The sequence below is a fragment of the Dermacentor albipictus genome, chromosome 5 (genome assembly GCF_038994185.2).
Source record: "Dermacentor albipictus isolate Rhodes 1998 colony chromosome 5, USDA_Dalb.pri_finalv2, whole genome shotgun sequence".
In the NCBI taxonomy this organism is placed as follows: domain Eukaryota; kingdom Metazoa; phylum Arthropoda; class Arachnida; order Ixodida; family Ixodidae; genus Dermacentor; species Dermacentor albipictus.
The window spans coordinates 99,981,661-99,998,503 of NC_091825.1; positions in this window are offsets into that span (position 1 = coordinate 99,981,661).

Here is a 16,843-nt window from a genome sequence, read left to right on the forward strand (position 1 = left end):
GAACGCTACACGTACGATTCTCAGACAAGTAGTCGTACAAGAAAGAACATAGAATCAGGTGGCGTTTTGCGGTGGTGTCTTGAATTGTGAGTGGTAATTGGCGTTGATATGGACGGCAAGCAGGAATTACCACTGCACTACCACACTGACGCAATGTGATTCCTTGTCAGCGTATCTGAGAGTGTATTTTGCCCGTCAAGCCTAGTGAAATAAATTGAAAGTGCTGAATTAGAATCCCAAGCAAGATGATGGTTTCTGCTTCAAGAAAGTTGATGTGAACCTAGTTAATTAGCCACCGTCTTTGTTGTGAAGATTAGCATATGAGTAAGCTTACAAATCCGTCACTAATGATAGTGGCTTGGGACACATTGACACATCTTTTTCTCCAATGTGCAATATTTGTGCGAAGAAACGGCACTTGATGCTCTGCCTCTCTGTTATTGATAATGTGTGGTCCCACCACGTGAAGAGCCTTGAGGCTTTGACTTGAAGCCTCATTGTACCTAATTATATGTAGAATTATGATAGCCTATCCATGGAACTGAAGTTACAACTTCCATCTTAAAAGTTGATGTAGTACGTTGAAGAAAAAAACACATTTTTTTTTTACGAAAGCCAACATGCGTCAGGGTCTCTTTTGAAATTCTATCAGGCACAATATATTGGTTCTAGTTCTTACAATGCTGGAATCACCCTTGGAAGTCCTCTTAAGGTAGGCGCTTAAGCAGCGATGTCATTTCTTCCGGAAAACTGTCGTAACATTCACGAAATTCTGCCCCGGGAGCAGCAGTTCGCATTACCGGAACAAAAAAAAAATTTAAAAAAAAATAAAGAAAGAAAGCTCGCAGGAAGCTAAACTAAGTTCCCTGCAAGAAGTTTTCGCACTATCAATGCGGAGTGTCCAGGGTCGTTGGCGCAGAATCCGGCGTCCCTCTTTCGAGAAATTTGATCGCACGCGGCGCGCGCGATCTCTCAGGCATTTGAGGACCTCCTCTCGGAAAGCTGCATTGATAGTTTGTCTTTCAGGTAAAACCCAGCGGCGCACAATTCTGTTGCAGTCAACAAATACGATCAACATTACTAATTTTTCGTTCATTCTTTCGCTTTTTGGCCTTGGTTCTTTTTTTTTTATGCGTGAGCTAGTATGCACCCACTTTGAATATGCGCGATGCAGTTGTATGAAGCTCGGCGATAAAAGCTGGCACAGCGCCAAGAATGAGGTCAGCGCCGCAGCTGTCATCGCGGATGATGGATGATCTAGATAACAACAGGTGAGTGGTGCTGCGGATGACGTCATCGGCACAGCTGGCGCGGTGCCAACTCGCACAGGTAGTGCGGTGTGGAGAGGATGGCTTCACCGCCCGACGTAAATACAAATAAATACAAATACTTTTATTTCAACATCAGGGATGTTAGGGGTGCACTCAAAAAGCCTATGACTGGCTTGACAGAGGGGCGCACCCCCGTCCTTCTCCTAGCGCACATGGCGCTCGGAGAAGGACGCAATCAAATAAGATAAACAATCAATTACCACTAAGTGATTAGTTACATAAACCATGGTGGCCGAAATGAGAGAAAGCACGCTCACGCGAAATACGGGTTCACTTCGTGGAACGAGGGTCACTTTTTCTGTTTCGACTTTTAATTCCATGACTTCAGCATGATGTCGTATTCGTAAATCTAAGTTTTTTCACCGATGACGAACCATTGCAAAATTTAATCACTGTCGTCTGAAGTTTTCCGATCAGCGCAACATTCTTTTGGCTAGCATTTTTTTTTTTCATTCGCCCTGCTGACTCCTGAGCTGAGGAGTCAACAGTTTCGGCACATCATGGGGCAAAACTTTTTCATTTCCAAATTATGATTTCAAACGCGGCAAGCGGGCGACTTTTCCACGTCGAGTGGTTCTGATATTATTCTAACACTATTCCATAGTCACTGATGCCAAAGAACACCGCATATAAATATTTTCACCTCGGAGCTGGGCAGAAGCTTGTCCTTATCGTCCATCCTCCTTGGGGCCTACACGACCTCCTCGAGCACGCTGATCCCACTTTAACATAGTTCCTTTCAGTACGTCATCTTTTCCAGAAAACCTTCGCCACACTTGACGAATTTTTGCACCAGTATTGTTCAGCTTTACAAGGAATTCGACATTACAAGAATTACAAGAAGAAATTCGACATTGATCATTTTTCATGTCTGTGCGCGAACCTTCATTTTCACAAAAACGAATATTAATTTGCAACGAAAAGTACATGCGTACAATTCTGCCTTCTCATACAGCAATCCGACTCGTGATAAAGCGCAACCGGACACTTTCAATCGAAACAGTAGAAGAGTTGTGCCTACACCCTCTCTCAAATTTTTGCTGCCTAACTGCACTTACGTTCGGCACAAACTTCGTACTCTGTCAAGTATATACAGCCTGAAATTTGTCAAACCGCTTGTAAAATTGAATCAAAACTGCATCATACATTTTCTCGCCTAATAGTAAAAGACAAGGGGACATTTTAGGGTCTAACAAAGCGCCCTTCTTGCATATGAGCAATAAATTTACCAGGTCGTGTTTCTTCAAATGGCCTTTATGATATTATTCTTCGGTTCATTCGTATTGATGCTCTTTTAGCCCTTCACATTTTTTTCGCCGCTCAACTGACTATTTCTTTCGGTGTCCGTGACATTCATACCATGGCGTTGCGTAAGCCTTCCCATGTTTTTGTCCTAGGGATCTGGACGACCACCTTGCGGTGATGTTTTCGTTGTTTAGTGATCACGTGCAGAAAAATTCGCTCCAAAGGCCGGAATGCGCGGATGTAGAAAAGTCAACGACAGCCTATCAGAGTGATAAAGCGAAGAAAACGAGTTCAGCATGTGATGAAGCGCACTGCGACAAGCATTCTTTGAACATTGACAGGGGAAACTTCCCATGCGTGGCCGGTGGTACCTATCTCACTCAATACAATAATGTCTTTCAGCGTCGCATTTACACATCTTGCATTTGTACTTAGTTTTACGATTGCCCATCAGCCACTTCCTGCGTGATATGCTACTTCTCGCGAGACCGCCGACGTTAACAAGCAGGCTCAATAAGTTCCCTTGCTATTATTTAGAAACAGAGCCTACTCGACCATGGGACTTACGTTGAGGCACCGTTACACTTAAGCAGCACCATGCTCACCCTAAAGATCAAGCTAATAAACACATTGTGTGTGACTTTGATGATATGATGTAAAACTTCTTTTTAAAAATTAGGGAGAAACAAACCTTTATGATTAACTTCATCATGCAAAGCATTTCTAAAAGGTGTAGATGACGCAAACGTATGGGCCGTCTTTGAGCGACTTTGCTGCCCATGAGAAGGCCGTATAGAAAGCTCCGAGTAACTATCGGTGGTGGTCTTTTACAGGCTCACTCCTGGCCTATATTCACTCCCGACACCACGCTCTTATGCATCTACACATCACCTGAGGAGAAATCGCACCTCGCTCACTGCGATAAGAATATTCGACCGGTCAGCTTGCCAATATAGGAAGTTGTGTATTTGATCCCTCCAAATTCATACAATTCTGGAAGAGCAAATTTCCTTTCGGATTCTCATCTAGACTATTCAACTATTGTGAGATGAATATCTCCAGGCTAATAGAAAGAAAAGAGACTTACTTGCTGGATTTCCAGTCGAGCAGGCACTGCAGAGGGTGCTGCAGAAGTGGAGGGGAATGTACCAGTCAGCTGCCCGGGCCTTGCTCACAACTTCCTATGCACTCGCGTAACTCTTCACCTACGAATATTTTGCCCATGTAGGATGATCTGGCTAACAACTCAGTTTGTGTAAGGCTTCCTGCCTTATAACTTGTTAGAGCCGCTAGAAAAAAAGCTATCCAAATGACTTTCGCCATGTCCCTTACAGAAACCACATAGCGGGACCGACGGCTCCAGACACAGCGAACTCGATGCAGCGACGTTCGTTCTTCAACTCCAGTCTTCGTAGGCGCAAGCAGAGAAAAACGTTCAAAAGGCCTTGCTCGCAAACAAGTCGGGGCCGTAGGATAACTTCGCAGCACCTTAATGTGTTGCTGCCACTAAGTTCGATTTATCACCTACGTGTAGACTACGCGACAACGAAGCTTCAGTCCCACGCCACATGCGTCACAGCAGACGACGCTCATCGACAGAAATGCGCTGTGTCACCGGTGCCCGCATTTGGCGGTTTACCGACGGCGATAACAGAAAGAGCGCCCAATGGTGCTATATGCGCAGCACGCTCACAGATGCCCAAGGAGATATAATCGATGTTAGCGCATTTTCCTGGCTTGTTAGTGACGTACTACGCCTTTTATCATGGTGTGGCTGTTGCTGTGACTGGCGTCCGTGCCAGCGGCAGTTTGGAAATTTCTTTCTGTATGGTTTGGTCATCATTCAAGCCGTTTCATCTATGCCGTCTGAACGTAACCTCAAGTCCACTCGCGTGCTAATGCGTAAGCATACTAGGGTTACTGTCCTCAGAAATCGGTCCGTCCGTCCGCCTGGTTGTAACACGTGACACGATGCGCTGCCTAGGTATACATGGGGTCTTATGGAGGTATGTATGAGAACACCTTACGAATACGTATGACAGCTGAGATTTATCGTTGACCACAAAGAGCTATTAAGCGCAATTAAAGTAAATAAATGACTAATATGGTTAGTTACGTTGAAATTAAATAAGCCCAAATAAGACTCCATTTGACTAATGAAATGTTGGGAAGCCCAATGAAGAAAAATGCGCTAATTACTACTAATTATAATTAATCACTACAAGTGTATTATTCTGATGAAGTTATTTATTTGTTTTCTTTACTAAGCCTTCGCAAATGAAAAGAAGAGTGGATTTAGGAAAACCGGCTTCCTTGATATGTCTTAGGCCTTGCAAAAAAATACAAAAAAACACGGAAGTCGACAAGATGTTAGGAGGACTTTCTGAAAACGGAACCTAAACAAAGAGCGACCATGCTTTTTTATACAAATTTCGAATGGACCGACGAGTAATTCAAGGATCGTTTGGCCGTTCTAGGCCTGTATGGTGCAACTTATCTTTGAATATAGAAACTGATTTCATTATTTGTTGGCAACTTACAAGTAAAGCTCAGACCCATTCCCTCATTATTAGGCGCGGCAAGAATACAGCCTGCTTTCTTTAGCCCATCTTGCTCGCCGGTAATCATCGAATAGTCACCAGCAAATTTGACAGCTTTCACTGCCGCTGCGGTGAAGATACTTTCAACACTCCTGTCAGCCTTTCTGAGAACAAAAAATTACTGCATAGATTCGGCAAGGGTTACCGACGCCTTGAGATTACCTAAACAGTAGCGACAGTCAAAGAAAAATGTCCAACTGATGTTGGAAGGGAACAATTGGCAGCCACGTGAGCTTTTTATTTTACGATACAACTTGAGGTCATCGGCGCACAGTAGGAGCAGATAACGTTCAATTTATTATTTATAAACCCTAAAAAGAGCCGTAGCCATAGGGCAGAGCCCTGTGGCACCCCAGAATAAGACGCGGAAGGAAGAGAAATGCAATCCAAAACACTGTGGTCTGGTAATTTGACAGGTAGCTCACACACTGCTCCAACCCTCGAGGACCATCGCAAAACAGCAAGAGTGTGCCTATTTTGCAAATTTTATCACTCGCTGCTTCACCAGACCGAGATTACGCCTACGCATTGCACTTCATCCCGTCATAGCCATTCAAAGGCTGTTTATTCCCCTCCAGCTCACACCACCGCTCGTCCTAACTCTTTCTTCGTTCATACAGTGAAAGACTGGAATCATCTACCTACTGAAGCGGTGCACCACTCCAGCCATTCATCGTTCAAGGCATTCATTGAAGATATGATCCAGATATGCCCACCCCTCATGTAAAATCCTAAATGGGGTATTTGAGGTACGAATAAATAAATAAATAAATCATGCATAGGGAAATTACTTGCTGTTCTCAATTGAATTAAATAAATTATCATTTCTAAAAATCATTCTTAACAAATCGTTTTGCACCGGAGTACTTGCGTTTTACTTAAGTTCATTGCCCCAAATAACCGGCATAATCTTTTTTCTACCGCTGTAATCCAGCTTCTACTACTCTGTAATATATGAGGGTGTGAGCTACAGGCCTTGATGTATACCACTTCGTAAAAGTCACTAAGCAACATACTCTTAAGTTGCTAACCTTCAAGCAGTGCTCAGCAGTATCGAAGATGGAGGCATCTTAGATACTAGCCTAGATACTCTTTGGTTACTTGTATTTGTATTAGGATGCGTCTGGCAAGACTTGTATCAGTACCTGTATTTCCGATACATAAGAGAATGCATCGTGTACCTTAAAATACAAGATACCGTTCCGCAACATCACCATGCATGCTAAAATAAAAATGTTGAATGAATTCCGCTTTTCAACCTTATACTGCTGCTACTAAACCACCTGAACAAATTAAGCGGAGCGACGTTCTTTTCTCTTTCCGCCAGAGCACTCCAGCGAGGGTAGGCCATAAGGTTTCCATCCCTACTGGTGCATCATCGACACGTGGTCACGCTTGCGTTCTTGCTCGAGTATGTTGTAGCGTATTATGACACAAGTGCAAAGTATCTTTGCCCAGCCCTGCTTTCAACTAATATATACAGCAGAATATCAGAGCAGCTTTGCTGCATGAATGCTATGTACGGTAGATGGTTTAGCTCAACATATTTACAATGGTTTCACAGAAAACATGCTGGGCTATTCAATGTCTTTACTCATTGTAAGAAGGTATAGCTCGTGTAAAGACCAGAAACGCATGCACACTGCATGCAAGAATTAGTTGGATTGCATTTCTTGGGCGAGAAAGTCGCGCGCACTGAATCATTGGGAGCGTGTTCTACTTAAATTATTATACATATCTTACTTTTGTGGAAGGCTGGTGCACTCATATGTTAGACGAGAGCTAAAATCTACCAAAGTAGCAGCGAAAAGGAATTATTTCTGAGGCAGAGATAGAGACAAAAGGGAAGGAAAGACAAGGAGGTTAGCCAGTGTAAATACCGGCTGGTTACCCTGTGCTGGCGAAAGGGATAAAGGGAATAGAAAGAGAAGGAAAGGAGAAAAGAAAACAAGAAAAATGCACACAGTAACGCGATGTTACCCGCAACAATAATCAAAGGCGGTCGCACAGTTCACATGTCCTTAAGAACTTGAGCAAAGCCCTTAAGGCCTTGAGTGCCGAAACCCGTCTAGACCAGTGTCCTAGAACTTTGTCTTCTGTGAAGGGGAGATTGTCCAGTTTTTCGAGTGGTCACGAGCACTTTTCTTTGCACATTGTAACGTGGACAGCCACAGAGGAGGTGCGCGATCGTCTCTTCGTAGCCGCAGGTGTCGCAAGCAGGGCTGTCGGCCATTGCAATGCGGATGGAATAGGAGTTCGTGAATGCCACGCCGAGTTATTTCTGAAATGAGTCACGCTGTCAAGGACATCGCTAACAATATTTTACGAACTTCTAACCTGGTTTCATCGTTGAAACACTGCTTAAACACCGACAATTTCGCAACGCTGCTTAGAAGGCAGAACACATTGCGCTATACCCATTGATCTACAAGTTTTGAAATGCGGTATGTTTCTTTGCAAACCATAGTCATCTGGCTTGAAAAGTCTAAGCAGACACAGAAAACTTTGAAGCGCCACCTACTTCAGAGCGGCTATTATTCTTTACTGAGCGTTCTTTAGACTTCGGAAGTCTATAATATGTAAGTGTTGTCATTTATGTGTACTCAACTGTCGTAGATTAAATTTTTGTCACGCATATATAAAGCCCGCGTACAGTTACCCAGTAAGCTTATTTATCATGAAAAGTACGGCTGTATTTGTTGCTGTTGTTTTTCTTTTTTCATGTGGTTTACGATGTTTACTAATACACAATAAAAACCACAGAAGCACATTTAGAAGATTTGGAAGTTCAGGACATAACATTACCAGCCAATAATGATAATGGCAGTGTAAGCACACAGCCATAAGCTAGACAATTTAAACGGTTTGCGAACAAGCTTCGAGGGACCTTCATGATTCGTTCAAATTAGGTTGAGACGCTGTTTCCAACCCTTCAATCAGAACCTAATGTCGCGGCAAATACTTTAGATGCGGTGGTTACTACCGAAAGCTGCCATACGATTACTAAGTCTTATGCGACTCACCACACTGAGAATACCGGCGTTGCCGAAAGCTTGCAGCCTCTGGCGGTCTTCTTTGACCGAAGAGCGCGACTCTTTGTGTTGCTTTATTTATTGCATCTTGTGTGCATCTATTAGCGACATATTTTGCTCGGCTCCGCTTGCCAAAGGCTCTTTGCAATAATTACTTAGCAGAGTGGACGTTGTCATGGCGACCAGCCCACCGTTGCGGCCTGTGCTGTCACTACCGCTGCGACCAACTGTGGGGCCCTGATGCGGCACATGTTGTCAACAGAAGCAGGAAGCGTATCTAGTATGTTAATGTCAAGCCCTCGTGCAGTGAAGCTCCAACGGCGCACGATGAGAGAGAAATAAGACGGTGCCACCCCTTCGCGAAGGCTTATGAGAGTTTCGTGACGAGATGGTGCCTTCGTGCAAACGTCAAGCAGGGCAAGCACTATTTTGCTTGATGACTAACATGTAGCTGAGCGAAAAAGCGAGCGAGCGCAGAACGATGGTCTGTGGCCAGCTCGTCGTATGCTGCAATAGACAGCCGCCGCGCCAAGTGGCAAGAAGAGAGCTTGACATGATACAGCCAAAAGGAAAAACGGGGCCGTTGTGTCGGCGATGCAAACTTGACACGACTGCGACACCGAGGGTAAACAAGATGCGGCCGCTGTGTTGCAATTACGTGGGCTGTACTGAAAGCCTGTCACCAGTAAGCCTCCATTGCAAGATTATAGGCAGTCAACGTCAAACATCCTTGGTTTATTGGGCATTTGCCGAAACAGGAAACTGCTTAATATTCGTCTCAAGCGGTCTTAAACACGAGCTGAAAAAGGCGTCAATGTTCAACGACGAAGTATCGATTTTGTGGAAGGAATGTTAATACTAGTGCTTTTTGCCATTTTTAAAGCCCAGAACATGACGAACGTAGTGAGCCAAGCCAAGTTTATATCAAAATGAGCTCCGCTGCGAAAACTGTTGGCATTATATTAAATGGGTCATGGTGTAGGGGACAAAATACATGACGTAGCAGTGCAGAAATGTTATCAATGTATTGGTATGTGTTTGGTTACTGAATAGCTGTAATTGCTTGTATACAAATCGTGCTGTATTAGGGTGATACTTTCTTCTTTATAGCAAGTAGAAGGGCTAAGTCAAGAGGGTATTGGTCTCCTTCAGCCACGCCTCACGACCAAACCTTAAAATTGCCTAAATGAATAAATGAACAAGAAACAAGAAGAATACGTGACTAAAAATTGCGCTGGAACCATCGACAATGATTGCGAATTCAGCAGAATAGCCAAACGCTTCACAGAAAGCAATTCTCTTTAATAAAATAATGATGCGTTTGAAGCCGTATATTTCTTGAAGTGAGGATATTTACCTAACGTTTCCTTTTGCATTGAGTAGTTCTCTAGAGAACACAACCATTAGCCAGCACAGATGCAGTGACGGTATAAGTGGAGATACATATTAACCGGTTCATCAGATGTACACGTCGTCTACAGCTGCGCAAGCGGCGCCATACAAAGAAACTGCCATCTTTATCTCCCTCCTCGGGGTCCCTCTCCTGCCGGCGCGACGTGCTTAGACGGTGGCGAAATAAGTGGCGGGCTGTCGTCTTGCCAGGCTCTCCACCACAGCATCTAATCTTTCAGACGCCCCGGAGCACCCATGGGCTGTAGCGCATGCGTGTCAATGGGCTACAACAGCGGGCGCTCGGCGACGAAAGCGTCCCGCAGCCTGCATCTTCCTTTCGTGCGAGAACGCACCCTTGCATCGGCGCTTTGGTATCGCAGGTGAAAACCGACCACCAATGACCACGACCGCTACGAGAAAGAGCGAGAGAGTCAGATATGTTCGCTTTAAAATGATGTCCCATGTTACAAGCATCGTACTCGTAGGTGGCACGCGAGCCGTATAGTTGTGTCTCTCAATGTGCACGCACAAGAGCTATGCCGCTGTTGAAGAGGACCCATGAGGACACGAATGTTCCAGGTGGTCTTCCCCCCAGTGACTCTTTGCAAGGTTTATAGCGACATAAATTGGTCAATGAATGCGTGAACGAGATTATCAATCGTTTTTTTCACCATTTCATTTGCTGGAAATTTTGTTACCTATGAACAAGTCAAATTCAAATTTGTTTTGTTGTGGGGGGGGGGGGGGAATATAAATGTCTGATTCTAACGAACATTTTCTAATTGGGGTCTTCAGTGACACAAATATCATAATGAATATTTTTTTCTAGAAACCTACATTTCTCCGGACAGGGGTGTAAATAAGGTAAGCCCGTCAATAAGTGAACGCTGGCACGCTCGCTCCAGATTAACAGTTTTCAGAACTCTTTAGTATACACTATATAGTTAAAATTGACTTAAAAAGCGATAAGGACTTCTATTTCTGTGGCCCTAGTTTACTGTGATGTTTTTCTATCGTTTGTTTTTTAAACTTGTTCTGTAATATATTTTATCGGAACTACATAGTCTGCTTTGCTTTACATCTGCCATAATACAACAAGATATTCTGTGTGCCAGAAACAGCATCGCATTAAAAATTGTTTTTCTTATATGTAACATAGTATTTAGCCTTACGATTTTGCTATATTTTATGTATATAAAATGTTTGCAATTAAAATGTAATATGACTTGCTGCTTTCAGCTATGTGCGGCACAACGGAAATGAGATCTAGTCGGGCGGCGTGAGAGTCGTCAATTAATTCATATAGCAAGAACTTGCGCCTGTAGACAGAGTTGACTCACTTGAAGACTAAATAAATTTAAACGTGCTACATTAGTTGAATGGCAGGAACAATAAAATGAAAAAAATATTAGTATTTATTTGTTAGAGCAAATCATATTGGTGAGCCCTTACTTATAGAGCACATAAAATTTATTCATAGCAGTGAAGTTCATTGGTAAAAGCACCACGGTTGCTGTGCAGGTATGCGTGCAGCCTGTGCAGATATGAAGGGTAGAGATTTGTACATGTTGGTAGTTCATGTTTAACTGACAATAGCGCGATAAACTGGAACAAAAGAAGAAAAACACACTAAGCGCTGACTTCCAAAAGCTTTTTACGTGTGCTTCAGTTGTAACCAATGCAGAAGCCGAATGGCGAATGCATGTACTATCAGCGCTATCAGCGTCAAATGAAAGTTGAACAGCAGAGCACGTGGCCCAAGCACAAGTGAAGATATATTGCGCACCGTCCAGTCAAGACCATTGACAGGCGTGGACATCCAGTTTGGCCGCACTACGCGATCCCCCTCTAGTGAGATAATTTCGCTTTTGTTCTGGTCCTTACACTTGAAAGGGAGAAAATGAAAAATAAAAATGAAGCTAAAATATTGCAGTTTACGGCGAGTCTTGTCGCACAGATCGCCGAAACCACAAGTGCTGTAGGCGCGAACAGCGGTGCGCGTGATGCAATTTGCACCGTCATCGCAAGGTAGATTCGCCCACGCCTGGCCCAGACAGCGCGGGCGAACCAGTTATCCATGCTCATTGTTGCTGGGCTCATTGCATTGCGTGCCTCGCTTATTGCTTTGCTTCACGTTTCTCGACAAATGTCACTTCGGTGTTTAAATGTGAAAACATTATATGCCCCATGAAACGGAAAACCGGCGCTCGGAGTTAAGGGGAAGCTTCAGCTCGGGCCCAACTCTGACGCGGCCCATTCAAATATGTGTAAAGCACAAAAACACTTTCATGAGATAACCCGTCGATCGATTTTATTGACATTCTTTGCATTTGAGAAATGAATTTAAATTATAGTGACTGTTGGGAGCAGAATTTTGATTTAGGGCCTGAATCGTGTTACAAAATTTTCACAAATTCGAAGTTTGACAAAAATGAAAGCACAAGTTCACAAATTAATACCTCTGCATCAAGAACAGATATCGCAGTTCTATAAACAGTATCCATTAGATAATTTAAATCGGAAAAATTGGACGTGTGATTTTGTATCTTACGTGATTTTTCGACAATGTGTAGAAGGGTTCTGCAAAAGCCATATTTCCATATTTCTAAATTTTTTGAGATCTATGTGTAACCTATCAATTTTGTCCGCTTTAGATGTACTCTTAAGTACAACTCACAGAATTGTTATATCATTTTTCAGTGCTGAGTTACGGAGTTGTAAACTTCATAGTTTTGTTTTCCGAAAATTTTTGGTATTTGCAATATTTTAATAAAAAATTGATGAGCTAAATAAAAGATTCGAAACCGAAGGTCATGAGACTTTAAGCTTTTCTTCTAAATGCAACAAAGCTCGCCTAATTTGGTGAAGTGGTTGCCGAGAAAAACAAACAGAATGATAGGTTTAACGTTAAGGGATAAGAAAAGAGCAGATTGGGTGAGGGAACAAACGCGAGTTACTGATATGTTAGTTGAAATGAAGAAAAAGAAATGGGCATGGGCTGGACATGTAATGAGGAGGGAAGATAACCGATGGTCATTAAGGGTTACGGACTGGATTCCAAGGGAAGGGAAGCGCAGCAGAGGGCGGCAGAAAGTTAGGTGGGCGGATGAGATTAAGAAGTTTGCAGGGACAACATGGCCACTATTAGTACATGACCGGGGTAGTTGGAGAAGTATGGGAGATGCCTTTGCCCTGCAGTGGGCGTAATAAGGCTGATGATGATGAGGATGACGATGATGATGATGATAATAATAATAATGATGATGATATAGGAGCACCCACGTAGCTTCCGCTTAGGGCCGATTTACGCTCCAGCCGCCCATCGCCGCAAGCCGCACCGCACGCGTGCGGTCGCGCGAAAGATTACGCGTATGAAACACATGTGCACAAATTTCGGTTTACAATGTGTAAGGTATACACTGTGCACACAGTGTAAATGATAATTTGTGCACAAGTGCTGGATACGTGCAATTTTTCGCGCCATCGCAAGCGTGCGGTGCGGCTTGCGGCGATGGCGGCTCGAGCGTAAATCGGCAATTAACATCCGATGGTACCAAAACCCACGTGAAAACCCATGAAAAGGAAAACCCATGAAAACTATGACCCATGAAAAGGAAAACCGACCTGGCCAACGCCTAAAGCATTGACGTATGTTGACCCACATTAAGTTGACAATAAATTATGTTGACCCACATTCAAAACCAACCTGACCAACTCCCTAAATCGAATTGACCCACCCCAAAATTTGGGTGGCCTGCCCTAAAATTGACATTGCACAATCGGAAAGTTGAGTAAACCTACGTTTAAAACCGATATGCCCTACTACAAAAGTTTATCTGGCCCACCCTCAAAATTTGGGTGGCTCACCCCCCAAAAAGTTGACTTTGCCCGATTAAAAAATTGAGATGAGCCACGTTGAAAACCGACCTGGCTCACCAGGTTGAATTGACCCATCCCCGAAACTGGTTTGGCCCGCCCCCGAAACTTAGGTGGCTCACCCTGAAATAACAGTTGCTGTGTGCGTTCGTTGCCGAAATCCACTAGACGTATGCTGCCGAACTACAGAGTTTCGTAGCTTAGCTTAGACCAATTAGCGCAGTGCGTCGCATCTGCACGATCTATAAGCAAATCGACGGGATAGTATGTGGACTCCAAGGAGTAAAGATCGGAAACGAAAACGTCATTTGCGTAGGCGTTGCCATTCTGTCGTTGCCATGTATTCTTGTGGCCGCTATTGCTGTTACGCTATCACGATTCCGTTGTCGTCATGCCGTCATGGTCATGCTGCCACTGTCCTTACGTGTTGCTGATAGAAAGCTGCCTGCTCCTGTGGACTACGTATGACGCTAACCTACCCATTTCCGAGCCGAAGAGAAACTGTTGCACGCACGCGTGCTCGGCTGCGACGGAGCAGGGACGTCACTACTGGCGCAGCTAAACAGACACCACCTAGATAGCACAAGGACTTTTCACTCCGATCCATACGTCATGTTACATGGCCCACCTGCCATAGAACCTAATGGGAATGCTCTCGTGTAGGCAACAGTGATTTTGACGTCAGCGCTTTCATCACACCAGCCTTGTCAATGGAAATTTTGGTCCAGGTAGCGTGACCTTATCGATCGGAGAAAGCAGGCCTTGTGCTATCTAGGCGTTCTTGACTAATCGCGCGCCTTTCTTACTCTCTTCTTTTGCGCATGCGGATTGGGTTGCGCCGGAGGAGTTTTCGGCGTACAGGCGACCGACAGAGAGACGGACGGAAGGATGGACAGACGGAGGAATTGGGTAGCCATATACAGCTTCATTATAAAAAGATATGTCGAGTTATTATCTGACTTTTGGAAGAACTGTACTTTAAGGTTATGAAATGTCAATCAGTAAAAATAGAAACGAAAAAAGGATTCTTTGTTTTTAAAGAGTCATTAGTGGATTTTCATAATTCATCTGGGGTCGTGAGGCTACTTTACGCTTCCGTGATTTTTATCTCGCGATTCACATTTGCTTCACTTTCTGTTCTTTTTTTGTAACATGTTCAAATATAGAAAACAAGCCCTGCGCTCTTTATGTGTCCCGACCTTTTGACACTGGCCTGAAGGCGATACAAAAGGTTGGTTCAACCTCATGTTCCATATAACAAAAGTCTCGAAGCGAATACGACTAGAGCAGCACCGACATTAAATATAAAATGTGGTAGGACTCAAGTAACTGCATGTAAAGGCTGACTTTAGTTCATGCCTACATTTTGAGTCTTACTTGGGGGGAGCTAGGCAGACGGTTTTCCTCGCTTCTTTAGCGAGTGGCTATTACACCGAATCTTTCGAGGATCAGCACTGCGAACCATTCTGGCTCATACTCGCATTGTTTAAAGCATCGGTGGGGCCGCGCTATTGGGTGCCGATCAGGGCATGTGAAATCGCGTTCCTTATGCCAGAGACGGAATTCTGAACGCAGTTATGTTGGCAATCCTTGACACGAAATTAACGTTACTCTTTAAGTATATTTCTTTGGCTTAATTACGAAATTCTTCACTTACTCCACGCAGGTAAGATGCGCATGGAAGTAACTATAATAAATCGTGGCAGTTGTGCGAATCCTATGAGATGAATCCCATGGGAACATCATGTTAACTCATTACGTTATAAGGGGAAGTGTAGAAATCAAACAATAAATGATATCCTGCCATTTATGACATATATGGGGTTGATGGCAATGGCTTCCTCTGTGTATTTCATTTTTTTTATTGTCCATTCATTTCATAGTGAAGAAGTTTTTTGTTTAAATGGATTTTGACGTCCACGAAATCGATAATATGTTGACAGGCGTGCTTGACGACAGGAAATTCGTGCAATTTATTTTCATTGGTGTAGGAAAAAAAACAAGATCTTCTTTAAGAGAGTAATTTCTTTTGTTCACATTTCTATTTGTTCTTGTATTGCTCCGTTTAGATTATTAGTAAGCCCGAGCAGGACCCTTGTCGAGTTTGATATACGTTTTCACTGGACAAGGGTCAATAGTCTGGTCTCAATGCGTATCAAACGTGCTTGCTTTTTTTGTCCTTTCTTACTGAGGCTTCAATTATCGAAATGGAAAAGGGCTTTGGTATCGTTTGCGCGTCAATATTTACGAAAGCTCAGAATTCTGAGTGGTTAGCCGCTTACGGCATGTTTGCGACATAGCACACAAGGATTTTTTTCTCTTTCTTTTTTTCATTTCTGAGTGAGCTTTAGAAAGGGACAAGTGCTCTTAGGCACACAAAAATTCAACGACCGGGCAGCACCCTGCCCCTGAAGGCGCAATGCTTGCGGGATTTTACTGCTTAAAGACAGCCAGGAAAATGCTGCTGATTCTTGCTTACTACCCTTTCTAATATATCCACCACACGAATAAAACAGAAAAAGCACAGCGGCTCTCTGATGCGACAAAGAGTGTTGTAGGATCAAGTGAGCGTCTGTAAAATAGTTTGTCAATACTTTTTGATCAAATCGAAGGATAAAGGCGACAAATGCAAAACTACATAATAAATATGCTAACATCCCTACGTATTTTGCCAGCATTCTCCTCAACTCAAAAGTGATCCGCCAGGCGCAACATACAAGAACTTCGTGTAGCACCTTCCACGAATTAGAGCGCCTAATGTTATGGTTGGGTTTCTGCTGAAATGTGATTTTCTAGTTTTTATTCTCCAGCAGCCATTGGTTTCAAGCTTGACTATTCTGTTAACCGGTTTCCTGAAATTCCTCCTTTACCGTAACAATAGAATCGGTATTGCTACTTGTTGCTGGGCTCTTGGGTCCTACATGTTGCTGTCGAAAACGCACCAAAACTTGTAGAGAAATAACTGGTCAGAAAGAACGTTTGGTTCTTCTTATTTACTGTGCCGCTGCCTTTTTACTTGAGTTGGCGCCTTCTGTTGCCTTTACTGCAGTAAATGTACACTCCAGCATTTCTAGTACAGAAATTCAGAACTTTAAATAACGGCTGAAGATATTTGCTCCAAACATTTCGTGCGCAGACTTCACATAGGGAGAGAGAGAGATACAGCCTTTAATATGTGCTAGAGATGTTTGCCACGCCACACGCCTAGGATGTTGCTTAAGATGAGATTAATGATGCATGAAGTGACTTACTCATGGGAAGAACACACTAACGCACAATATGCACAATATGCAATATGCATATGGATGTCTGATTTTCCCTTTATTCATTACTTCTCTTCACCTTGCGGGTTTCCGCAGAACTACTA